The sequence below is a fragment of the Tachysurus fulvidraco genome, chromosome 6 (assembly GCF_022655615.1).
Source record: "Tachysurus fulvidraco isolate hzauxx_2018 chromosome 6, HZAU_PFXX_2.0, whole genome shotgun sequence".
In the NCBI taxonomy this organism is placed as follows: domain Eukaryota; kingdom Metazoa; phylum Chordata; class Actinopteri; order Siluriformes; family Bagridae; genus Tachysurus; species Tachysurus fulvidraco.
In genome coordinates, this window is record NC_062523.1 from 4253652 (window position 1) to 4280555 (window position 26904).

Here is a 26904-nt window from a genome sequence, read left to right on the forward strand (position 1 = left end):
GAGCGGATGATGTGAAAGTGGATGTATTCTTGGTGTTGAGGGCCCACCTACAGCCGGAGACTCTTGGAGATGTGAGTGATACAGCCCTCACTGCGCGGCCTGCCGTCTACCGCCCCCACTGCCAAAGGGAAAGCACATGGGATTAACGGCACGTCATAAGCCTGAGCGAACTCCCCCGACATGAAATTACCCGTGGCGCCGGAATTGATTAGAGCAGCCAGACTAATCATTTCCCACCATATTTCAGCTTGTACTTGAATAACGGCGCAGTTCGAAGGTGGTGGAGCGAGGGGATCAGGACTCACCGATGTGTTCCTCCTGCCGGGAGGTTTGTTGGGACAGGCAGCCAGTCTGTGTCGGGCTTCTCCGCAATAGAGGCAGAGCTGGAAGCGGAAGCATCTTGCTCTCTCTTCGGACGTGAGGTGCGTGGCATCGAGCTGCATGGGCTCAGGATCAGCCCGCTCATAACGGGCGGCGTGTGTCTGAGGTCGACGCGTCCGCATCAAGTTATTGATGCGGATTTACAGATCGATGAACTCCGTCAGATCCCTCCCTTCATCACGGCAGGCGAGTTCATCTTGCAGGTCTGGATGTAATCCCTTGCGGAACAGCACCTTCAGGGGTCTCTCCTCACAACCCACCTCGGCGGCGAGCGTGCAGAAAGACAGCGCATATTCTGCGGCTGAGCGATCACCCTGGGGGACGGCTAAACTTCTCGCCAAACCGCCGTGGCCCACTCCAGTGCTTTTCCGGTGAGGAGGTTGAGCGGAGAGCTGGGTGGCGAGCTGGAAGACGCTGCTGGATCGCTCGGGGGCAAAGTCTTCTGTAACAAAGCGGAGTCGTATGGATCCATTTGCAGCGTATTTAATAATATCGGCAGAACAGACAGGCAGGATCAAGCACGGCAAACACAATATCATAGAAATGGCAAAATCGGAATCGAGGGACAGGCAGAAATTCAGGACAGGCAGCAACCAATCAGAGAGACAGGTAACAGAAACAAAGTCAAAACAATCAGAAAAACGCTCAGAATGACTGCGGATGCAAGTCGAGACTTTGCGCTGAGGTCGAGTTCATTTCCGTATTTATGCACGTTAGCTGATAGGGAACAGCTGGCGCTGCGATTAGGCTGAGCAGAGTACGGTGGGAAGTGTAGTCCGGAAGTGTTCAGTATTCCGGAGATGTTTCTCTCCGTTGCGAATGAGGAGGTGAGGCAGGTGCGTTGATCATGACACTTGTGATCATGTATTGGTTAAAGACTATTATGTGCAAAGTGTAGACAGAGGCTCTGACAGCATAACTGAAAGGGAGTGCCAGAAGGAGACACAGACATGAGGACATGGGGATGTGGTAGCCTAATCGTTAAGGTGTTGGGCTACATACTTTGAGGGGGCTCTGCAGTGACTAGGTCCTGATGCTTGGGATCAGAATGGTACTAACACAGTCCTCAACTTCTTTGTATTCCATGTAACACCACTGAGCTTGTCTTGGCCAATTTGTATGGGCTCCAAGAGCCAAAGTACATATAAGGTGAGGAAATGAGTACTGGGTGATAAATGAAAACATGACACAATCAATTTGAATAAAAACCAGTAAATCAATATATTGAATCTAACAGAATAATGAACATGAGTTTTAAAATAGCACTAAATTTTAAACTAACTATTTACTTTTTGGTAAATATTTGGAAATACTGAGAATGGCCAGAATAGCATAAAAGAGAACATTAAGACAGTGTAGCTAATTTCTTTAAGAGTTGTGAAACACAAGATCTATGAAGGTTTGAAATGTTTCATTGAGTCATTTTCCTCAACACATTTGTTTATCCTTCATTTTTCCATTTTAGGATGGTTGTTGACTTTAAAAAGAAAGAAAAAAATGGATAATTTAAATAAATCTTAATAAAATGAGGCTGAGTTTGCCACGAGTGCAGCAATCTTTCAGTTCTTAAAAGGTGAAAATGGTGTCGCTAATAACCAAATGCATGAATGACATTTTTAATTACATTTACATTTATGACAGACTCCAGAATCCAGAATGACTTACAGAAGTGCTCTGAAGTCTATAAATAAATACATCCTGATACTGGTTCTTACAAGGTCATGCACTAAGAACACAATAGTTATGAGTTGTGAGTTAGTTTATTATGTATTTTTTTTTATCTCGAGAAGCACTGCAAGAATTGCAGGGAGGTTCAAGTTCAAGATTCAGGAATTTATCATCTTTATCACTTTGCATATATTCTGGTCATCAGCAAACGTATGATACTGTATATTACAGAAACAAATTGTTACAGAAACAAAAAATTTGTAGAAACGCCCTTTGATGATGCAATAATATTATTTTGCATGTGCTTTAAATGACTTCTCTCAAGTTGAAAATAGAAAGTTGTAAGTTGTGCTGCCAGAGAGACTAGTAAAGGTTTACAGAGTTTAGACTCAAACACCAAAGATGAAGTATCTCTTTTTTATTTGTCACCTATTTGTCCTTTATGGGACATCTGTAAGTCTGACAAGAGAATACTTTTTTGTTTCTCAGCGGATGACCTGGACTACAGCTCAGGACTATTGCATACAACACTTTGGGAATTTGGCTACCATCACTTCTGAAGAGGAAAACAACAAAGCTCTGTCGGCTACAGGAAAAATCCTAGCTTGGAATGGGCTTATCAGAACTGCACCACATGTAAAGAACTGGACATGGACTGATGGAGATAAATCAAATTTCACAAAGTGGTCCTCTGGCGAGCCCAATGATATTAATGCAGGAGAGAATTGTGTTGTTATGAATGAAAAAGGCTGGCGTGATACTAGCTGTGATGGAGCTTTTCCTTCTGTTTGTTCTATGAGTTTCATATTTGTGAATGAGAAAAAAACCTGGGAGATGGCTCTTCAGCATTGCAGGACTCAAAACACTAGCTTGGCTTTTAGGGAATCAGATAAATCGCTTCAATATTATCAGACACTGCTTAAAACAGAAACTCAAGCAGCCACTTTGTGGACAGGCCTGCGATTCCTTGATAAAAAATGGTTCTGGGTGAACGGGATGCTGCTGGGGAGCCAGGTATCAGTACCTCTTTGCCCAATCCAGCCATATACCTGTGGTGCCTTCAGCTTCAACACATCAGTCTGGGAGAACAGAGACTGCAATGAGGAGCTTAATTTTCTCTGCTATCACTGAGGGTGAGTATTAAACATTCAGAACATCAACCAGAGATGTGTTAGTTTGAATATTAATGAGATAATGCAGGATTGTTAATAGAATTTTAAGACCAGCACAAAAGACTTTACAATAAAAAAGGTTTAAATAACAGTCAATATCTCCTTCAATGTTTAATTAAACCTGAATATGTTAAAAACTGTATTTTTTTCTTTCTCTAGAAATGACTCTCTGGAATCTTCTCTGGAATAAGAAGAATATCTCTCTCAAGAAGCATTCTTCAATAAATCATTCAGAATATTCTAGATGTAGAATCTAGTATGTAGTATGATTAACCTGCTCATCACTTTTTAGCCTTAATATAACAGTAAAATAGTTTTGATTGATTGAAATTAGGGCAGGTGTTGTTTAATTATGTACTTTTTTTTTTTAAAATATTAATATGCTAAAACATTGTGTACCTGTGAATAGATGTTTGGGGATTAGTTTTTCTAGAATAATTTAATGGAGGAATTTTGTGGATTTATGAGTAAATGTTTGGAGGTTGGGTTTTCAGTAACTTTTTAAAATCTAACGTAAAAGCTAAGATTACATTTTTCCTAAGAGCCCATTTGACTTATTTGAATGGGAAAGTAATGCCCAAAGCTACATTTTAACATTAGTTTGCATTGATCTTGGGTCACGTAAGCTATAGTGCTATTTAAATCATGTTATTTCTCTGCTACATACACATTAAAACATTCCTTTCAAGAGAATAACCTGCATGAATAGGCAGGAAATGTACTGCTCTAGCCATTGTAAAACAATCTACAATGTTTGTTCACCTTGTTGTTCAGTTTTCCACTTCAGTTAAAAACAACCAGCAACATTAATAATAATAATAATAATAATAATAATAATAATAATAATAATAATAATGATAATAATGATAATTATTATTATCATTATTATCATTATTATTATTATATTTCAAAGTCTGAAGCTCTGATTATCTAGATCCAACCACTTTCATCTATGTTAAACAGAATAATCACACTAATGAAATGTCTGGAATTAAATTAAATTCTTATTCTAATTATAAGAAAAAAAAATCTGGCAGATCATTTCAGCATCTTTCTGTTCCTAAGAAACAGATAGTTAATTGTGCAAGCAGTTAATGCTGAATATGTAATTTACTTTCAAAATCATTAGAATGTATTGATGTAAGACAACCATAAAAATTCTTTATTGTTTGCAAAATGTTAAGAATTTAACTTAATTGAATTCAATTGAATTTCTCTTTGTATTATCAATGGACATAGAAATTTGGATGAGAATTTGACATTTATATTCATCCAGAATGGACCAGCCAGGGTCCTGGGATGAAATAAAAAAATCTAAGATGATACAGTATGAGAAAGAAACCTTGAGAGGAATCTGGTAGGTAACAAGAGAGACTCTTTTACATTTGACAGATTTGAATGGTTAATCAGACGCACACTTTAACTTTACATTTGCATTGAGTCACCAGCTTGAGTGCATCTGGTAACTCAATGCACACTTTAGCTTTACATTTTCATCGAGTCACCAGATGCACTCAAGCTATAGTGCTAGTGATTTTTCTTTGTTTGGTTTTTTTGATAAAAACAAATGAAAATGTAAAAACCAGTTACAGATTAGCTGAACAATTAAGCAGATTTCTGTTCCTGAAAAACAGAAGTTTAAACTTCATCCCCTGTTGAAACCTAAACTCCAGACACTCTTCGTCATAATATTTGCATAAAGATGCTACAACTTTGTGCAGAGCCATACAACCACAATTCAGTTATACACACATAGACAAAATTGTTGGTACCCTTTCATTAGAGAAAGAAAAACCCCGCAAAGGTCATTTAAAGAGCCAAAAAACCTATGTATTATCCTTATTGTTATATTTTCTTACACCTAGGACTTTTTTGCAAAAATAGATTAGTACATTAAGCCATTTTTAACCCCTTTATGCCTCTGCCCCCTTTTGCAGGTTTTTCGCCTACATGACCTACCCAACAAAAAGTGGTACAGCTCCCACATACTTTGACACACAGGGCCTCATTGGAAAGAAGAGATTCTCTAGTTTCAGAAACTAGTTTCAGATTGATTCCAGGCCTTACTGGCACAAAGTTACAGAGGCTAGAATGGAAGGTTTTCATTTCCACCTGGGTTGTTTACCTGATAAACTGATTAATCTTGTTTTTCTGGAACATGTTAGGGACCAAATAACAACTGAGGGTCATAGCCACATGTCTTAGCTTTCACCAAAAAATGTTTCAAGTCAAAAGACCCAAAAATGGCTTCAATAAAAATATTTTTCTACAGACATGGTCGTCTGGTCTAGCGTTTTTGTGTACTTGTTTACTGTATAACTTTGAATTAAAAGACTGCTTGCTCAGTTTAAAAGGCCTAAAACAAGCAGAGCCTCTCTCTCTATCACTCTGGTGTGAAAACAGGCCTGTAACCTGACACCATGAGCTGTGAGAGGGACAAAAGGTCAAGGATTACGCAAGAATTCTTCTGCGCAGCTTTTTCACTCAGATCCTGGCAGAGGAGACGCAGCATGTTGCATATCGTTGGAATCGTCTCCTTATTGGCTAAAGAGCTGTAGAGGTCCCTCTTCATGGTCCCCATTTCATTGCTATTGGAAGGAGTAATTGTCAGTCAAAGGCGGGTTCCCAAAAATGATGTCATGACATCATTGGCTTCCCAGCCGTCTATCTCTGCAATACAAGCACCGATTGGCTCAAGTGAGGGCTTGTTTGATTCGTTAGGCCCTGGGCTATAAATATGACGTAAATTTAGAATTTTTGAATACCCCAATGAGAAGTTAGAGCGGCAAAACAAGATGGTGGCGCACTACTGTTTCCAGTTTACGGAACACAAACGGAATATTTGCGGCGCGACCAAAGCGTTTTGGATTAAAAGATTCCAGTTCCTTGGACCTGTGGGGATTTTCGTGGAATATTTGTTTTGGAATATATTACACCAGTGAAGAAAGGGAAGCGTCTAAAGGTAAGGGAAAAACCGGTCTAGCACCACCTAGGTCAGTTTTCTCCAAAAAATTTTACTAATATTATGAAGGCTGTGAATCATATTATGCTTTGTGTGTGGGCTTAAAAAATATTGAGAGTATAAACTTTACTAGGTAAATAGGTTTTTTCGTGTTTTTAGAGGATTTGATGCTTTAAAGATGAAATGAAGCTTGTTTCTGGGTCATCCCCTAGTGGTCACTTTGACGGCACGGCGACCCGTAAGAGGTTTTAATACATTTGTGTTTTTTGTGTGAAAAAATTTGCACCCCCAGAACAACTCAGTCCTTCAGAGGTGGGAAAAAGCATTTCAAGCTAGAAACACAGCCAGCATTTCCAGGCAAATTATGTGTCCTGAAAGATGAGGGTCCCCATAAGGCATGAATGCGTTGACCAAGGAGATCTCCACCCCAGTCCAATCCTCTGCCTTTTGGAAATGTTTTCACTGACAGTGTGAAACCCAAAGATAGCGACCGAAGGATAGAATGCTCTCCTGTTCTCTCTCTCTCAAACACATGCTATAAATCATACAAAAAAAGTCAAAAAAGCTTAAAGATAGAAAGATTAGGTCAAGAAAAATTCTTAAATGATGTTGCTGCACTCATTATGTTCATGTCATCCAATTCAATTTTGTTTAACAGTTCTTGTCTGAAACAGCTTTACAGAAATATAAAAATGTAGAAGAAAAAAGACAAAAGTTTAAAAGTAACATGTGATTATATACAGTATAATGTAATTTCTACAATTGTGTAAAATCAAGTTGGGTTGTTTAACCATGAGCTGCTGACCAACTTATGGATCAGAGATAATCTATAATCAATTCTGTTCATTATGGATATACAGCAGGTAAAATAAGTAACAACATGCTGTAGCGATTTTGGCTTTGGCTTGGATTTTGGATTTAGGTAAATATTTATAAGTCACTATAACGTGTTGAAACCTGAGTTGAAATTAACGGTTATGGAATTAAAGTTATTGGTCTTATTTGGTCTGTTCGTCCGGCGAACAGGCCGTGTAACTTTTTATTAATTCTATGAAGGCGGTATCTTCCCGGCCAAGAAAGTTTCACTCCCCCTTTTTCTTTATACCGTAATTTAAATTAAATTAACTTAATAGAGCATGTAGTTCAGACCCGATGTTGCAGGTACCTTAATTTGTGAGCAATACTCAGAGACAATCACTTGTTTGGCACAAAAATATGGCATTTAAGGAATGAGACAAACACAACATAAACTAACTACACAAACAAACAAAAGAAATAGGGAAAACGAAGATGAAAAATAAAATAAAAGAAATTAAAATTGGGGAAAGGGAGGAAGAGACTGGAAAGAAGAAATTGGAGAAAGGAAGGGAAGGAATGGCAAGCTTAAACTTCAAAATTAAATCACACCCTAACTGGGAAATCATCACAGAAACTTAAATTCACCTTAAGATTCAATGAAAGATTACTACTTAAAATTACGCATCTAAATTGGTTGGTAAAGGAAACGGTTACTTGCGTTGGCTTACTGCACAAGAGTCCGGATGCAACAGAGAAATCTCTGAAAATCAGTTAGGGTGGGGTCAGACGTTCTTCCAAGTTCTCCTGAAGATCAGAGCAGTTGTCGTTCTTGGAAGTGAAGCTTGCTGGAACTTCTTTGAAGGAAGATGGAGTCGTCTCCAAGCTGTTCCGAAAGTCTGACCACGGATTAGTGGTGTTTGTGACTATTTAAAGGTCGTGAACTCCACCCATCTTTGGGGAGATGACCAATACTTCGGTCAAGGTTTTGGAGGGAAAAACTCCATTTGTTTCAGGCATCTGTGGGCGTGGTTTAGCTATCAAACTTTTAGATGACTTTAAAGTTTGATCCAGTGTGTATTAAGACTGTATGGCACCTTTCATGCTCAAATAAAATACACCATTGTTTGAAAAAAAGAGTAACCGATAATTTTGTGGTCATTTGGATACTAAACATGAAGGGTAATGACGGTATAAAGGCAGCGGTACATTAGATACACAGATCAGTAATCGAACGGTAACTGATGTTAATACGATATCGTGTTCTTATAAAGGCAAAGAAACAAAATGAAACACAAAACAAAATGCAAAGTAAATGCGAAGTAAAAAGAAAACGATAGCTTCGTATACATTCTGACATCGGACCTTAAAGGGGCATACAGCATTAGAACAGGTATACATTAACATGCCATGATCAGTAATTAGATTACAACTGATGTTAAATACAATGTTGTTTTCTGACACATGAATAAAATACACCCTTGTCAGAAAAGTAAGGAGCAAATAATTTTAAGTCAGGCAAGCCTTCCTTAAAAGAAGAAACCATTACAAAAAGGGTTATAAGAATGAGAACCTTAGAGTATCTTATCTTCTGGTTTTATTAGTAAAAGGAATGTCTCATTGTGTGTGTGTGTGTGTGTGTGTGTGTGTGTGTGTGTGTTCTGGTTTAGGGCCCCTATGAGTCGTTTAGGGCCGCATGGGGTTGTCTGGTCTTTGTGTAGGCTCCAGTCATTCTGAAGCCAGGTGTGTGTGTAAAACTGGGTTGCTCATCGGTTAATTGAGGAGTACATGTTGAAATTTAGGGTGCCTGGGACATGTAATCTAAAATGACCTGTACCAGACGCTACAATGCCAACATTCTCCTCAGTAAATATATTTCTAAAGGTGTTGCTGACATTGTTAAATAGTCATCATATCTCATAATTGGGGATTCATACAATATCATGACAACAGGTGTTTTTTCTACAAAGCCGATCTCCTAATTAGAGAAAGCAATGGGTATTGAATGTTTATAATAATTATTATTATAATTAATTAATCATTTCTTTCTTTCTTTTTTTTTTTAATATTTGTATTTTTTGTTCATTTTTTTTTTCATTTGTACCCATATTCAAGTAATGTCAGCCAGTACTGCTTACAAGTCAAAAATAGTTTGACATGCATGTTATACTGTATATGTTACTAATATCAATATTCTACCTCAAAATGATGATCACTACTTCATGCTATTCACAAGTGATCTGTTTTAACTTCTTACTATACCCCTAAACACAAATGATCTAGATGGAATGACTAATAGCATAGCCACTATCTTCATTAGTTATTGAAAAACAACAAAGGCTATAAACACTAGAAACATGGAAAGAGAAAACAACAACAAACCAAAGACAAAGAACAAGAGAAAAGGACTCAGCAAACAACAGGCACAAGACAACAGGATTAAATAGTGGGGGAAATCATAGAAATACAAGTGTGCAGAGGTGGGAATGGATTAAGGACAAAATAAAAACAAAGGCACATGGTACAAGACACACAAAAACCGCCAGAATGTCTAAATAGTTTCTAGGCAGGGAATAGTCCCAGCCATTCCTGACACTGCAAAGTAAGCATTTAGTAACCGCTGCATTATGGTACTCTTGCTGCTTATCTTCACTTCAAGCTCTTTTAGCTCAAGCTGCAAATCCAGATCTACCACACCGGCTGGAGGCTGCACAAGACTTACCTCAGTCCGGCTCAATCATGGCCTCCACTCTGCCGAGAATGTGGGGAGGTTGGGTAGACTTCCTGCTCAGGTAGGACCTTTTGAGCCACTAAATCATATGCCATGATACCACAGACACAATACACATACACCAAATATAAATATATCCCTGATGTGCCACAAATCTCTTATGACCCAATCTAGGGTTAGCTGAGAGATTAGGAGATTAGGGTTAGGAGATAGCTGAGGCTTACAGAGACCTGCTTGATGATGAACCGTCATCATACATTAAAGTGGAAAAAAAAATTGTGCAATGTACAGGTGCAATGTTAGAACTCAGCAACGAGAAGGCATTGTAAAATAGTACAAATAAAGTGAGTAAAAAGTCACAATTGTGCATGTTTACATTACCCCTCCAACTAAATCTCTTTATAGGATGTCTGCAAGACTATTATGATCTTCACGATATCTGGACTACAGCTCAAAAATATTGCACTCTGAGAAGGAAAACCAGAGAGCTGTGAAGGTTATAGTGCAAAACGTTTTACTTTAAATCGGGTTGAACAGAACTGCACCACATTCAGAAACATTCCAGTGGTGTGGTAAAGAAGAATCAAACTTCAAAGTGGAACTTTTGTGAAAGAGTTGTAATGTGGTCATGTTTCGTGTCCAGTCAAGAGGCATGCAGCTGCATTTTGAACCAGTTGGAGGCGAGACAAGGAAGACTGGGATTTTTGCATGCACAGCCTTCTTCTCCCTTGCCTACTTTCATATCTATTACACAATAGCTCCATCTAGTGGACATTTATCAATTAACAACGTAATAAGAGAACTTCAGCAGTTACAGTAAACATTGCTAAACAGTAAATTTAGTCTATATATATTTAGTCTCTCTCTCTCTCTCTCTCTCTCTCTCTCTCTCTCTCTCGGAGCTGAGAGTTATCGTGTGATTTTTTTTTTTTTCTGTTTTTTTCTTTCACCTTTTCTTGTTAGAGTACTCTCTTTCGAGGAAGTAAAGAACAGAAAGTTAATTATTAAAGTTAATTTTTTTTTGTGTGTGTGTGTGTGTGTGTGTGTGTGTGTGTGTGTGTGTGTGTGTGTGTTAAATAGTGTAGTTTATTAGACAGGTAAGTTAGTCAGGTGAGTAGGGAGGTGGGAGCGGGATGGCGGCCCTCACACCGAGGGGGACGTAACCGGTGTCCCTCCGCCATGGCGTCAGGAGAACATTTTCGCTGCTTCCCGCATGAACAAAGCGTTGGTGGTTTTTCTGAAAGAGAAGAATCAGGCGAGACACCTGACCAACACCAGCATTGTGGTGAGTGGTGAGTTTGTTATTGTTTCACCGCTGGTTGCTCCGACTGTTTGCATTACTATAGCTAAGTGCCTCTTTTTATCCCTGATGAGGATATAGAGCGGGAGCTAAAGCGCTACTGAAAGGTAGCTAGTAAGATTAAAATAGTTTACCTGGGATGTAAGGACGGGGGTTTAAAAAAAGTTAAGAAAGGAGACACGTGTCCATTTTTTTTTGTCTTTTCTCATCAGTTTTTATGTTTGAGTACAATTTTGACCAGAGTTACAAGGCTTTTAAGCATAAAGACAAAAGCAGTCTAAAATGAGAAATGGTGTGAAGGTCTGGCCGTAAAGACATGTTGAGTTTACGAAATAAGCTTATGAGGCTTTTATGATAGAAATGCATCAGATCAGGGGAAAATATCCTGAATAAAGTTTTAGGTTGATGGTATCCCAAGTCTGTAACCTAGTGAAGCAGTGATGGATTTGTTAATAGAGACTTCAAAGCACTTAAATTTTCTACTTGGCTTTGTATAAAAGAGTCTGCCAAATGCCATACATGTAAATGTTAAATGTTCTGCAGAAACTTCTGCTTCTACTGTCTGCCAGTATGTCCACACATCTTTATCTCATGTCTCATCAAAGTACAGAAGTATATAATTTGCTTATTTAAAGTGTCACAGTGCACAACATCACAGATCCCGTTTTTGAATTGGCTGACAAATATAGCTGCCACAGCAACTCCCTAAAATTCTCAACAGCCATCGCCGTTTAATTGAGCTCATATTTTCCCCTTTAGTCTTTCTTTCTTTCTTTCTTTCTTTCTTTCTTTCTTTCTTTCTTTCTTTCTTTCTTTCTTTCTTTCTTTCTTTCTTTCTTTCTTTCTTTCTTTCTTTCTTTCTTTCTTTCTTTCTTTCTTTCTTTCTTTCTTTCTTTCTAACATGTTATGAGTATATTACAAATATACTCATTTCATCCGGCATGAAGGGGAGGTTAAAGGATCAGGAAGAGGACAAATAGAAATGGTGGTAGTAGTAATAGCAAGAATAATGCTGATACAGCCATTAATAGTAATGATAATAGTAGTAGTTATAATAGCAATAATAATAATAATGGTAATATTGATACAGCTATTAATGATAAGGTATTATAAAGCTGCCACTGATAACCCTCATGGCCATGGCATAGTATAGACCCCCGCTGGCATCATATTACAATGGGCTATCAAGGTGAGGTGCTGCGGGATCCAGGGTCCCAAAAGCCATACCCATCTCCAGCCGTTCCGTACATGGCACGCTTACCCTGTTTGTGTGTATGTTGTTTTTTTTGTGGAATAAATATGGCTGCTTTCATTGTTATACTCATGATATGTTTGTCAACTAGTGTATAATGTATTAAAAAAGCATGACGTGTAGCATGGAACCAGCCCAGTGCAAAACCCAGGCAGCCACGCCCATGCCACACTTACCCTATGTATATATACATACACCTCATCTAATATTCATACATACACCTCATCTAATATGTGATGCATTAAAACAGCGAGACAAGTGCTGGGCCGCTTCAGACAAAAAGGTCAGTGGATTCATGACTGTTTGAAGTTAAAGAGAGATAACCAAGACGGGTGTAATTCTCATGTATTATTTTGAGTGGAGGTAGACAAGTTTTCCATGGAGATGTACTCTATTAGTAAATTTTTTTTAGTATGGTGTTCCTTGATTTCCAGTTCATGAGGATAGTTTTCTTGGCGATAGCTAGAGCCACTAGGAGTAATTGACTGTTTGTACTGTTTAAATTGATTATGGATATGTCCCCTAATATACAGAGGGAGGGAGACAGCAGGATTTGACAAACCATAAGGTTGGATAGTGAGTCAGTAATGTTTTCCCAGAATTTTTTAACCGCAGTGCATTGCCAAATAGAGTGTAAATATGTGTCTGGGGTGTTTTGTGTGCAATGTGAGCATGTTTCTAAAGTTAAACCCATTTTAAATAATGTCTGTCCAGTTAGGCGAAATCTATGAAGTACTTTATACTGTATAAGTTGTAAGTTGGCATTTTTTGTCATGAAGTAGATATTTTTGCAGATTTGTGTCCAGAAAGCGGCATTGGGACCAATAGATAAGTCTGATTCCCATTTAGCATTGGGTAGGCTTAATGTGTTGTCTAATTTGGATATTATTTTATATATTTTGGAGAGTAATTTTTTTTGGGGAGGTTATATTAATTAGTTCTGAAATTGGAGGCGAAAGGTCTAGATTAGTTCTCTGAGTGTCGATTTTTGATTGAATAGATGATTTGATTTGTAAATATTCCAAAAAACAATTACTCCCAATGCCGTATTTCTGGACCAAGTGGGAAAATGGTGTGATGCCCTTATCTACCCATGTGCGTAAGTTGAGTGGCTTCTTATTAACTATAAAATCTGGGTTATTCCAGATCGGGGTGTATTTAGATGATGCAAAAGGGGTGTTTGTGATTTGATGAAATTTCCACCAGGCTGTCAGAGCTGTGGCTATTGTTGGTGATTTAAAACAGTGGTGCTTTTTGATTGCCTGACTATAGAAAGGTAATTCTGAAATGTTAATCTCTTTACAAATTGACTGTTTAACATCTATGCTTTCTGATGGGTTAGGATGAATCCATTTGTATATGTTTTGGAGCTGATTGGCCAAAAAGTAGTGGTAGAAATGTGGTGCTTCCAGTCCTCCTTGTGTTTTTGGTTTCTGTAGTGTAGTCAATTTAATTCTTGGAGTCTTATTTTTCCAATAGAATTTAGTGACGATTGAATCTAGTGATTTAAACCAGGTGAGGGTGGGTAGTGCTGGAGTCATTGTAAATAAATAGTTTAATTTAGGGAGTATAGTCATTTTAATTACTGATATTCTGCCCATAATGGATAGTGGTAAATTCATCCAGCGGTGAAGGTCATAATTTATTGTTTTAAGTAATGGAGTAAAATTGAGTCCAAACAGCTCTGACAGCCTGGGGGAAACATTAATGCCCAAGTATGTGATATAGTTAGTGCACAAAGGAATAGGTGATGCCTGGGATGTCACATCCAAGCTGTTGGAATGTAATGAAAGTATGGCTGATTTACTCCAGTTGATGGAGTATTCAGAGATATTTGAGAATGAATCAATGAGTTTAATCGTTTCTTGTATCATCAGCGTAAAGCTGTTTTGATGGCTAGCTGCTGCTAATGGTTCAATAAAAATGGTAAATAATAAAGGGGAGAGTGGGCATCCTTGTCTAGTTTCCCCCGTTGCAGTGTGAAGATATGTGATGTTAGTCCATTGGTGATGACAGTGGCTGGAGGTGATGTATACAGAATTGATCCAATTAATGAATGACTCCCCAAAACCAAACCTCTCTAAAAATCTTTTTCTGCGTCGAGAGTAACTATGATGGTTTATTTGGTTGGTCTTTATTTGGTTTTTTGAGCTGATGAATAATGCATCAAGTTAAAAAGTCTGCGTGTGTTGTTGGATGAAAGTCTACCTTTGATGAAACCGGTTTGATCTGGATAGATTATAGATGGTGTGACTTTTTCTATTCGATGAGCTAGTGCTTTAGCGATGATTTTAATGTCTACATTGATTAGGGAAATCGGGCGATAACTTGATGGTAATGTTGGGTCTTTATTTGGTTTAAGAAGCAGTGAAATTGTGGCTGTGTTCATAGTATCTGGGAGTTTAGATTTTTGTTTTGATTCAGTAATCATACGGATAAAAAGTGGTGATAAAATGGACCAAAAGTGTTTGTAGAACTCAGCAGGGAATCCAACGGGGCCTGGTGCTTTTTTGTTTGGCATGAGTTTGAGGGCATTACAAAGTTCATATTCTGATAAGGGAGATTCAAGAGTATTTATTTGATGTTTACTGAGTTGAGGTAGGTTGATATTGTTGAGTCAATCTGATCTGGGTCTTTATTGGAGAAATATAATTTACTATAAAAAATTTGAAAGATTTGATTTATTTCTTCTGGTGAGTTGGTGGATTTCCCTGCTGTGTCCAAAATCACTGGTATTGTAACTTTTTCCTTATTTTGTTTGACCAGATTTGTTATTATGATGGAAGTTTTCTTGTCATAGCCTATGAATTAGGAATTGTGTATGTTTATTATTAATTCGTTCAATTTGAGTTTATATTTTCTTAATGAATCCTGAGTTTCTTCTGTTGGGTTATTTATGTTAATGTCTTCTAGTTGTTTAATTTTTTGTTCCAATTCTTCTTGTTCATCCTTTTCTTTCCTCTTTTTGTAAACTGAAAATGAAATTATTTTTCCTCTTAGTACTGCTTTTCCTTTTTCCCACAGAAGAGATGGAGATGTTTCCGGCGAGTCATTCATCTCTAGAAAACACGCCCACTCTCTTTTGAAATAACTGTCAAAATCATGATCTTTCAGAAGAGATATGTTAAATCACCATCTGGTAGTGGGTTTATGTTGTCTAGTTGTATTCCATTTTAATGTTACCGAGGCATGATCACTGATGGCTATTGGATGAATCTTTGATTCAGAAATATTTGATATGATAGAATTACTGGTAAGAAAGAAGTCAATGCGGGAATATGAGTGGTGTACTGCTGAGAAAAATTAGTATTCTTTACTGTTAGGATGCTGTAGACGCCAACTATCGCCAAGACCAAAATCACTCATGAACTGTTTTATGGTTTCTGCAGATTTCCAAATGCGTTTATTGCCTAAACTATTACATCTATCTATTGTATCTAGAACTGTATTGAAATCACCTGCAATTATAACTAGACAATTAGAAAAATTTTAAATTGAAGAGAAAAAGGTCTGGAAAAAGGATGGGTCATCTGTGTTTGGGCCATACAAGTTGCCAATTGTGACCGGGCTATTATTAATGGAGATGTTTATAATAATGAAACGTCCTTCAGGGTCTGTAATAGTGGTGTTATGAACAAAAGAGATTTTTTTTATTTATTAGAATGCATACTCCTTTTTGTTTTGTGTTGTAGTGAGCCGAGTATAAATTACTGTAATTTGATGATTTAAATTCGTTATAATCTGATTCCGATAGATGTGTTTCTCGCAGGAGACATATGTCGGCTTGTAGTTTATTTAAATGATTAAAAACTTTGACCTTCTTTGTCTGAGAACCAAATCCACGAACGTTCCAGGTTACAAAAGTGATAGATGACGTTTTAGTGATTATGGCAGTTATTGACTCAGGAATGAAAGTGAAGTGTTCAGAAAAGCCAAGGAGTAATGTCCTTTTCGCGATATAGTTGTCCATCTATGTGTTACGGGCTGTCTGTCGGTTCTGTGGTTTTTTTTTTTTTGTTGTTGTTCTTTCCCGCTCTCTCTTTGCTCCGCTATCTGTCTCCTCAGATCCCTGCCATTGGACACCTTTTCTGTCAATCCTGATTACCCTATGTGACGTCGCTCGCCGATTCACCAATCACCGCCTGTTTCCACCTATTTAAACCCACCATTCATTCATGAGGTTGGTTCGCTCGTGTTCTGGTTGAACTTGACCCTGCTGTGTTAACGTGTGCTGATTTGTTCGTTGCGTTGTGTTTTTCTGTTGTATGTCATACTGTTCACATAACCCAACTTGTTAGTCACTCGTTCTGCGTCTGTATGTTGGTGTTCATTCGCCCTGTGTGTGACACTGTGTATATTGGGAAAAGTGGACAGGTAAGTACTTCACATGACATACATTGTGCAACACGTAGGAACTCATTTCTGTATTAGACACATTAGGTTAGGAGCATGTGCCACCGCCTGTACGTTTTGTTTGGGTAGGTAGTGTAGGTTAGTTAAGGCGTCGTTCGACGCTGAAGATCTGTCTCATTACCACATACACGCCAAAGACGATCTAACCTTATCCTTTCCTGTGTTGCATCCCATCCATACACCTAAACACCTTCTGGGATCGTAACACTATGTATAATTTGTCCACTGTAGTGACTGCCTTTTTTCCTTCATTTATTTTCTGTTTTCGGACTGGGAAGAGTTGTTTCCGGCGTTCGAGAATGACCTTTGGATATTGATCATTGAGTCCATAGTTTGTGCCTTTGAGTTGTTTGCCTTGCCTCTGAACCAGTTCTTTACGTGTTCATGTTTTTAAATCAGCAGGAACTGGATGTGTCTTTTAGAGTGGTGTGTGAGGGCAAATCGTTTATGCTGTATGCTAGTACAGGACATATGAAGTGTTTTGAGTGCGGTGATGTTGGGCACAAGAGGCTGGTGTGTCCACACAAGTCCCAGGCCTCTGAGGGGGCAGCTGGGCAGAGTAACGTGGTAGCAGCCGAGCAGAGTAATGGTGTGGCAGCCGGGAGTGAAACGGTGGAGCCACCGGTAAAAAGCAGAGTGGATTTTCCGGCTCTGGCTGTGAGCAGTGCGGTTGTCCCGGAAGGGAGCGGAACGGAGTCAGATAGCGCGGTGGCAGCGATGTCTAACACTGAGATTCATGTGGAAAAGCGAGCTGAGGTGTCAAACACTGAAACTAACCCAGTGTCTGGCGAGGTGGTTATTAATACTGGGTGTACTGAGAGCACTGTGCAGGCGGAGATTAGTGCTCATAACAGTAATACAGAGCTCAACTCTGAGGATGTAATGGTTAACACACAGGAAATCACTGTTGGTGAAGGGAACGTGATGATGGAAGAGAATAGTGACTCTGTAATTATGGAAACTGAACAGGTTGCCTTCAAAACCCCGATAAAAAGAAAAAAAAGAGGAAAAAAGCAACTCATAAGTATGTGAAAAAGACCAACCAAGAAGCCGTAGAAAGTGAAAGTGACACAGGAAGTGATGTGGTTGTACCTGAGCCCAGTGTTCCAGCCCTGCTGTGAGTAACATTTTTACTAAAGAATGCAACATAACTGAAATTAAACACTTCCTAAAAATCACAAAAAACATGCGAATGGTCAACATCAGTGATCACTTCCCCGATTTAAAACGGCTATCTGAAGCCATAAAAGGTTTTATGTCTGATGGTTGTTTTGAGGATGAGGAAGTTTATAGCCTGAAAAAGATAATGACAAACCTCGCTAACTTGTGTGATGATGGAGGTGAAACAGTCTAATTTTCTCAGTCCTCAGCGGCTGCACACTCTGCTGTTGTTAATATCTCTCTTCTGCTTTGTCATGGAGGACACTCTCACTGACTGGACGCAGGCATGGCCTGGTCTTTCCTGACTATGCCACAACACTTCCGCAGGTGGAGGCGTTGCAATTTTATTTTCTAAGAATTTTACGCCAGTCACATTCAATACAGAGGAGATTGTGAAGGGCAGGCTGTTAAAAGTCAGGGCCCAGTTTGAGAGACACGTTTTTATTTTTATGTGTGTATATGCTCCATCCTCACCGGTTGAGAGACTTGTTTTTTTTAGATGATGTATGTAAAGCCATTGAGACATGTGATAATGAATTTTTATTTGTTGGTGGGGATTTTAACTGCACAACAGACAACAGCGACTGCAACCGTATTGAACCCCACATGCCTTCCCGTACACACCTCAGTCAAATAATCCAAAAGTACGGTTTAAGCGACACATTGTGGTCATTTCATGGCTCCCAGAGACAGTACACATGGGCGGACAACGCAACAATTTTATATCACTGGCAAGGTTGGACAGGTTTTACATTTTTAAACAGCATTTAAACATTTTAAAGAGTTGTTTTGTTGGTCTCTCAGACCACTGTTTGGTTTCCTGCATAGCAGTTTTAAAATCTATTAAACCAAAAAGTGCATACTGGCATTTTAACACAGCTCTTTTACATGACACACATTTTATGGACATTTTTACATTTTTTTGGAAAAATTTTGAAAAGGAAAATTTTACATCTTTACAGCAGTGGTGTAACCTGGGCAAGGTACACATCAAACAATTATGTCAACAGTACACTGCAAATGTCACAAGGGAGTTGGCCCAGTCAGTAAGAGAACGAAAATGAAATCATGGAACTCCAATCTCTTTTACAGCCAGCAGGAGAACAGGCCCATGTTCAGACCCTTACAGCCAAGAAAAAAGCTATCTGACCTCCTAGGATTAAAAGTACAAGGTGCACTAATAAGATCACGCTTCCAGAATGCAGACCAGATGGATGCACCATCTAAGTTCTTTTTTAACCTGGAAAGAAAGAATGGCCAGAAACATTTTATTCACAACTTGCGATCCGAAACTGGGGACATTTTATCCGAACCCACAGACATACGCAAGAGAGCAGTTAGTTTTTATGAAAAGCTGTACACCAGCGAGCTCAAAGTGGACCAGGTCACAGAGCAGGCTTTCCTGGGAGGACTGCCCAAAATCCCTGAATACCTAGATCCAGCACTCAGTGAAACAATAACTTCAGAAGAGCTTCTCAAAGCTCTACAAAATACGGAGAGTGGAAGAGCTATAGATGGACTTCCAGCAAAGTTCTACAAGTGCTTCTGGGCCGTTGTGGGTTGAAGAGTTGCTGGAAGTCCTCAACAACAGCTTTAACTGGAGGGTTGCTTCCACTGAGTTGCAGGAGGGCAATCCTCACGCTACTCCTAAAAAAGAGACCTAACCAACATAAGAAACTGGAGACCTGTGTCCCTATTATGTAGCGACAAACTGCTCTCTAAGGTTTTAGCCACCAGACTGGAAAGCATTCTGGAAGAGGTGATCCACTCTGATCAAACATACGGTGTACCTGGGAGGTCTATAGTTGAGAACATCTTGCTGGTTCAAGACCTTATAAGTGCCTCAAAACTATTTGGCTGAAAATGGGTCTGGTCTCCATAGACCAGGAGAAGGCATTTGACAGAGTGGAGCATGATTTTTTATGGAAAACTTTTAAAGCTTTTGGTTTTAGCTCTGATTTTATAAACAAAATAAGAGTTTTATATTGTGACATTGAAAGTGTACTGAAAGTTAATGGTGGCTTATGTGCTCCTTTTAAAGTGTACAGGGGAGTAAGACAAGGTTGCTCTCTGTCAGGTATGCTCTATGCCCTAGCCATAGAACTATTTTTAAACAAGATAAGAAACGAATTGAAAGGGCACTCATTTCCTTGTTGTGGGACCACTCTCCGTTTGTCAGCGTATGCTGACGATATAGTGGTAATTTTAGACCAACAAAATGATAGACACACTATGTAGAATCTCCAGGGACTATGGCAAAATATCCTCGGCCAAGATCAACTGGGATAAAAGCGAGGCCCTTCTGGTCGGGCGTTGGTCAGCTAGTGCACCCAAACTCCCGGAGGGGATTGCGTAGAACAGAGAGGCAGTGATGATGCAAAAATGGTGACAACAGCAATAAAGTCCAGGATTCTAGTGGGCTTTCACTTTTACAAGAAAACGGTGAACTTCATGATGTTTGAAAAAAATCTGGTACATTAAAAATGCACTCTGCTCAGTTTTTAATGATGAACTGATGTCTTAAAGAACATCATGTAAATTTGTTTTTTATAGTTTTGCACACAGACTTTTAAAGCTATTTTATTTATCTATTTTATTTATTCTTTTCCTGCATTAACTTAAATTAAACCTTTTATTGGTCATGCTTAAAACTGAGCAATCGAAATAAAGGTCTTTTTCAAAATCAAAAAAATCTATTTATCTATCTAGATAGATATTGTCTCTTAATAATATCTGCTGTTAGTAGGCAGTTCAGCTCTGCAGACACAGCATCCCTTACAGCAAAAGGTAGTCTGCGTAGCTTCTGTTGCACAGGAATAAAATTTTCATGCATTTTTACTTTGTGTACAAAAAAAAGTTGCATAGCCAAATAGTGGCGTGAGAGTATGTGACGCTTGTTGCATTCGCTGTTTGGAGGTGAGTATTTCCTGTTATGCACAAATTTAAGGAATATATTCCATATAAGTCCATACCCATATGTGCGTTTCCACTTTTCACAATATAGAATGTGGCAGGTACTGAATGTTCACCATGTCGCGCAGACGTCTTAATACTGTCCAGCACTGGAAGGTTATCTTTTGAATATGTGACAAGACGCACATCTGACTGTTCCAAGGGTAGTTCAGGAAAGTATTGCTTATGCTCTGGAAGCAAAGATACAGATGATCCAGTATCAACAATTAGTTCTTGCATCGTAGTACCAGAATATGTGCCCATTTCAATGTCACACACAATTTTGTTTGCAGACGCAAACATGTTAGTCATGTACAAAACGGTCAGTTCAGGGACTTTGATTTCTCTGACGTCCTGTCTCTATCCAGAGCAGCACACTTTTGCATAATGTCCTATTTTACCACATGATTTACACGTCTTATTTAAAGCAGGGCACTGCTTGGAATTTGCCAAATGGCAACTGGAATCACAGCGATAACATTTGTGTGCAGAATGGCTCTGGGTTTTACCTTGTGTGGTTCTATGCATGGTTGTTTCTTTTTTTTCTGACATATAACCGTTGAACTGGTAAGTCGGCAGGTTTTGCAAATTCACTCACTTTCGAGTATCAGGCCAGTCATCTCCCTCCGCATGAATCTCCAACAAGACTATGATTTGATCTGAATGAACTCTTGGATACAGTTTGAGACAATTCATGTTTCACTTTTATTCCTGAACTTTAATTATCTTCTGATATTCCCTTATTATCTGAACTATTTGGCTCACTGAGACATTGCCTATATACCTGCATTCAAGTAGGATCGGACTGTGTTGCATCTCGAGAAGAACCTTAGGGGTTAATGTGGCAAACCACATCCTCTAAATGTGACTGGTTTAATATAGTCAAAAACAACACCACATGGAACAAAACCTGAGGGGTCAGTAACAGGAGGAGAGATAAGAGCACTGGTGGTGGGGACCTTATCCACAAAAAACTGAAGAAAGTTAGTACACAATTCAGGGGAGGGCTCAAAAGAGGCAGGCTGTGAGGCATTAAGAGCAGAGTCAATTGTGTCGATTGAAATACTGTATGTACTTTACTTAAATACTCACCAAGGTGGACAGTTTGTGTGCAGGATTCAAGAAATTATCTATGTTATGAAGGAATGCACAGTGCATTAGGCGGAAGAAATTCAACTGAAATTGCAGTATATATGGTTGTTTTAACCAAGATTATCCTACAAGATTTTTTTTTAACTAGATTTAAGTTCCTTGTTATAGGCTAACATGCAATTTTGTAAATTCCCAGTTAATCCTGTTAATCCCTGTTAATGATTCTGATTCTGATTAATTCCCATGGAAAGTTTCCAGCAGTGAAAATTATGGGAATTTTGCATCTCTATGTCTCTATATATCTCTGTCTCGCTAATCTGTACAAGTGCTTCTCACCTTTCTTTAAGTCTAATCCCGGATAAGACTCATTGTATGCTTTCTGTTTGGCCTATGCTACATCCATCTTCACTCTGTGCTGCGATTCCTTGTAACCCTCTCTACTTTATACAGTCCTTTCTATGTCTCACTTCTTTTTAGCTAGCCTCTTCCTCCGAATACTGTCCTGTACAACTACTACTACTTCTTCTTTCGGCTTTTCCCTTCAGGGGTCGCCACAGCGAATCATCTCTCTCCACCTATCCCTATCTTCTGCATCCTCAACACTTGCACCCACTAGCTTCATATCCTCATTAATTACATCCATATACCTCCTCTTTGGCCTTCCTCTTTGCCTCCTGCCTGGCAGCTCCATGTCCAACATTCTCCTACATATATACTCACTCACTCTCTGAACATGTTCATGTTTCAATATATTCTTTTCTGCTTCCAATTGACACACTTAGCAGCATCCCACCTGTCTCCCTGATCACATCTGCTACGCAGTCATCTGGAAGCACTTCCTGACCACCCAAAGCATGTCTCGGTTCTGTCTGAATTTTTTACGACATTCTTCCTTTTTCAACTTCCACCTTTTGGTCTTCTTTTCTGCCTTTCCTCTCCTTTTCTCCCTGACCACCGAGACATTCTTCACATTACCATATGATACTCTCTGGCTCCACTTTCTCCTAAAACCACATTACCGGTCAATATTTTCTCAGATTGACTGGTCTACATAGAATGCAGTCTACCTGCATGCTTCTACCACCACTCTTATCTGTACCTCTATGTTCCTCTCTCTTCTGAAAATAACCATACTTACTATAACTTAACTATACCTGCATCTTTAATAAATGGGCTACAGTTAGTTCAGAATGCAGCTGCCAGAGTTCTCACTAGGACAAGAAAATATGATCATATAACCCCAATTTTATCATCACTACACTGGCTACCTGTTACGTTTAGAATTGATTACAAACTGCTGCTACTTACATAAAAGGCTCTTAATGGTTTAGCTCAACTTTCTTCTAACATGTTACAATCCTTCACGCTCTCTGAGATAAAAAAAAAAACCTCAGGACTCCTGGTAGTTCCCAGAATATCTAAGTATACTAAAGATAGTAGAGCGTTTTCGTATTTAGATCTCAAACTTTGGAATAGTCTTCCTGATAGTGTTCGGGGCTCAGACACACTTTCCGAGTTTAGATGTAGATTAAAAACTCATCCCTTTAGTCAGGCATACACATAATATGTCCCATAATATTGTGCACCATTACATCAGACTTGCAAATATTATGAACAGCAGCTATGTTAATCCCTCTCCACTGCTTCTCTCTTTCTACCCATCTCGAGGCATCTGCAAGCATTGCCTGGTGCACTGGGTAGTAGACCATTACAGAGGCCTATGAGGCATGAGGTGTTGCTTTGCCTCTAGGTGTCAGAGCTCCACTAGGTCCTTATCCAGTGCTTTGGCCAGGGGTGTTCCTTTTAAAGAAATTTGTGCTGTGGCAGGCTGCTTCTCTCCACAAACCATTATCAGGTTTTATAAACTGGACTTGGACCCCAATTTAGGCTATCAATGTACTTTTCCCAGTCCACTCATGCTCACTCATGACCTCTGGCACAGTAATCGACCGGTGTGTGGTGGCATGGGTATTGACGCTAATATAGCATCAGCCTTGAAGCCCTGATTCCATGAGATAAGAATAAGACACTGCATCACTTGTCACACTCTGGGCATCCACTCATACTTTCTTCAGACGAATAGAAGCTGGAGTAATATTCCGTTCGTCTCGTGCCGTTTCTGAGCCATTAATTTGGAGTGTGTGCACAATGTTGTTTTGATTGGACTTGTATGACATAAGTTCCTAAAAGACAGTAATTTTAATTTATGTTCATCCACTATGAAAATGAATAATGCCCCCAGTAGTAAATTTGAGTGAGACTACATACAGTAAGATAGTTGTAGGTCACTGCCTGAACCTATAGTCAAATGCCTTATGAAATCAGTTTAAAATGACTTATCCATATAGATTAGCAGATAGATGAACCATACCAAATTTTAGATTGAATTAATGTCTATTTTCTGAATTACAGTCATCCAATCTTAGCCCAGGGGGAAGGCTGGTTTAGTGGTTAGCACATTCGCCTCACTTAACACTTAAGGGTTACATTTGTTTTAACTTTTTGAACATATTATGCAAGTTAGTAAAAAAGGGGGGGGGGAACAGTGGCAAGATAAATTATTCTTGAAGCTGTATCAAAGGAATCAGTGAAAATGAGTTTTGGTAGGATTCATGATTCAGGAGATACTGACTGAAACTTGGTCACCATTTGTCCAGTCTGGCAAGTCTCATTTGCCTGAGTCACAGGAGGGAGTATCATGGCTACCAGGGACAATTCTTCACAAGACCAGCAGAGGGAACTCTCTCACATTTTTTTAAATCGCTACACTTTTCTTTCTTCTTCTTCGAATACCTTTTTAATATTTCATTATTATTCACCCTATTTAAGTTCAAGAATTACTTCCCTGTTGGTTGGAGCATTATGCTTGTGTTTTGGAGGCCGGTCATTTGCCATCAAGGGACCAAAGCTGTGGAACGCACTTCCAGCACATTTACGATCCATCACTGTGCTGAGTGTTTTTAAATCGCAGTTGAAGACATATTTATTCATACAAGCTTTTAACGCATAGACCCGGTTTCAACTGCTATTTTATGTTTCATTGTGTTCTTATTGATTCTATTTATTTTGTTTTTTATTGTTGTTTTACTGGAAAGCACCTTGTGCTCCTTTTGGCAGTTGTAAGGTGCTCTATAAATAAAATTTGATTGATTGATTGATGTTAGTTTACATGGATAGATTATGATAGCTGTTGCACTGTTTGTCTCATTTTTTTCCACATTCTAGTTTTCCTTGCCCCCTTTATTGTCCAATTGTTTAGTATACTTTGCATCCCTTGCTTTCACAAACATCCACGGTCTCCCCCACTCAGACAGAATGCACCAATCAATTATGGATGCAGCAGTACAGGCAGTTCAAGAGCAGGAGCTGGCAGAGCTGGCCCTTCTCTTCAAGTGAAACCAACTCCGGGTGATGACAAGCAAATAGGCCAAGTGGGAAAGATGTGAAGAGAAGAAGGCACAAACCCAGAGCTATGATTTTTCTTTTTCTTTTTTCTTTAGACATACCACTGATAAAAGTAATAAAGCACAAGAAAGATGATACAGTATGACATTATGCAATGCTTGTAGTGGCCAAAGGTAGTGCTAAAGTTCTGCAAGCTCCCTCTCTTACATGAATGAGGTTGCTTATGTGCTGACTTGGTAAAGCTTTAGAAATATTTTAACATTAAGCTGTTATTCTAGTATTGAGGGGACTAGAGGCAGCATATAGCCTAAACTGGCAGTAATGAGTGAGTTCAGATAATGTTATTTCTTTTATTTTTGTGTTCAAGTTTAGCAAGATTGCAACTCCCCAGGCAGTGAACTTTTGTTTGTTATTTTGGCGTTGCCACCTCCTGAAGTTAAGCTCTCAGTTAAGCTCTCCTTATTTATACCTTGTTTTACAGTGATATTTAAATAAACATCTAAGATTTATACAGAACGTTGTTGTTGTGGTCCTGTGGCAGGGTCCGGGTTATGCTCTTTCCTCTTTTAAATGTGTTATGTCTTAAAACTCCTAGATGCGTGAGATACGTGCGGGACACTAGACTATAACAACAAAGGACACTCAATTAAAACCACAACTTCATATTGCCTACTAGATCTCATTCTGGGGTCATGTTACAAATTATTTTATAACTATTTTACTGTTATATTAGATGCTAAAATGATGATTACAGATCAAATATACTACATGATATCTATTCAATTCAATTCAAGTTTATTTGTATAGCGCTTTTTACAATGGGCTTTGTCTCAAAGCAGCTTTACAGAACATAAACATAGAACAGAAGGTAAACATAAAGAGAAATATAGAGAATTAATATAGTAAGAATTCAAGATATACAGTATATAGTTTAGTGTGTATGTATGCATGTATGTATATGTGTTTATCCCCAATGAGCAAGTCTGAGGTGACTCAGGCAGCACTGGCAAGGAAAAACTCCCTTAAATTGGTAAGGAAGAATCCTTGATAGGAACCAGACTCAAAGGGGAACCCATCCTCATATGGGTGACCCTAGAGGGTGTGATTACTAATATACAGTCAAATGTTGAATTGGTGTAAAGGTCACATGGAGTTCAGATCTCCTCTTGGTATCATAGAGTCTAGATCTGGATGAATTTTGAAAGTATGCTAATGGAAGGTGAGATTATTCTTCTTCCAATTATAGAAAGTCATCTGTTTTGACATATACGTTAGCCCTTACAGAGAGTAATAATAAAATAAAGAAACTCCAACCATCTACCTCTCCTGCAATGAACTCAGACTTTACATATATTGTCCAATAAACATATATGGTTTATTGTGCTGCTTCGCTACTGTTCGGACGCTTTTACTTGCGCTCTGTGCTTTGCGCTTTTGCTTTTTCGCTTTTATATCTTTTGATTTAACTACCAGCAGTTCAGCACAGTGCTCTAACTAAACAATTGGGCACTCGCACTAAAACTACAAATTCCTGGAACTATATTGACATTTGGAATATTCAACAACTTGGGGAATTTGTCATAGCGGTCTACCAGTCTGCTATTGCCGGCAGTTTACAAT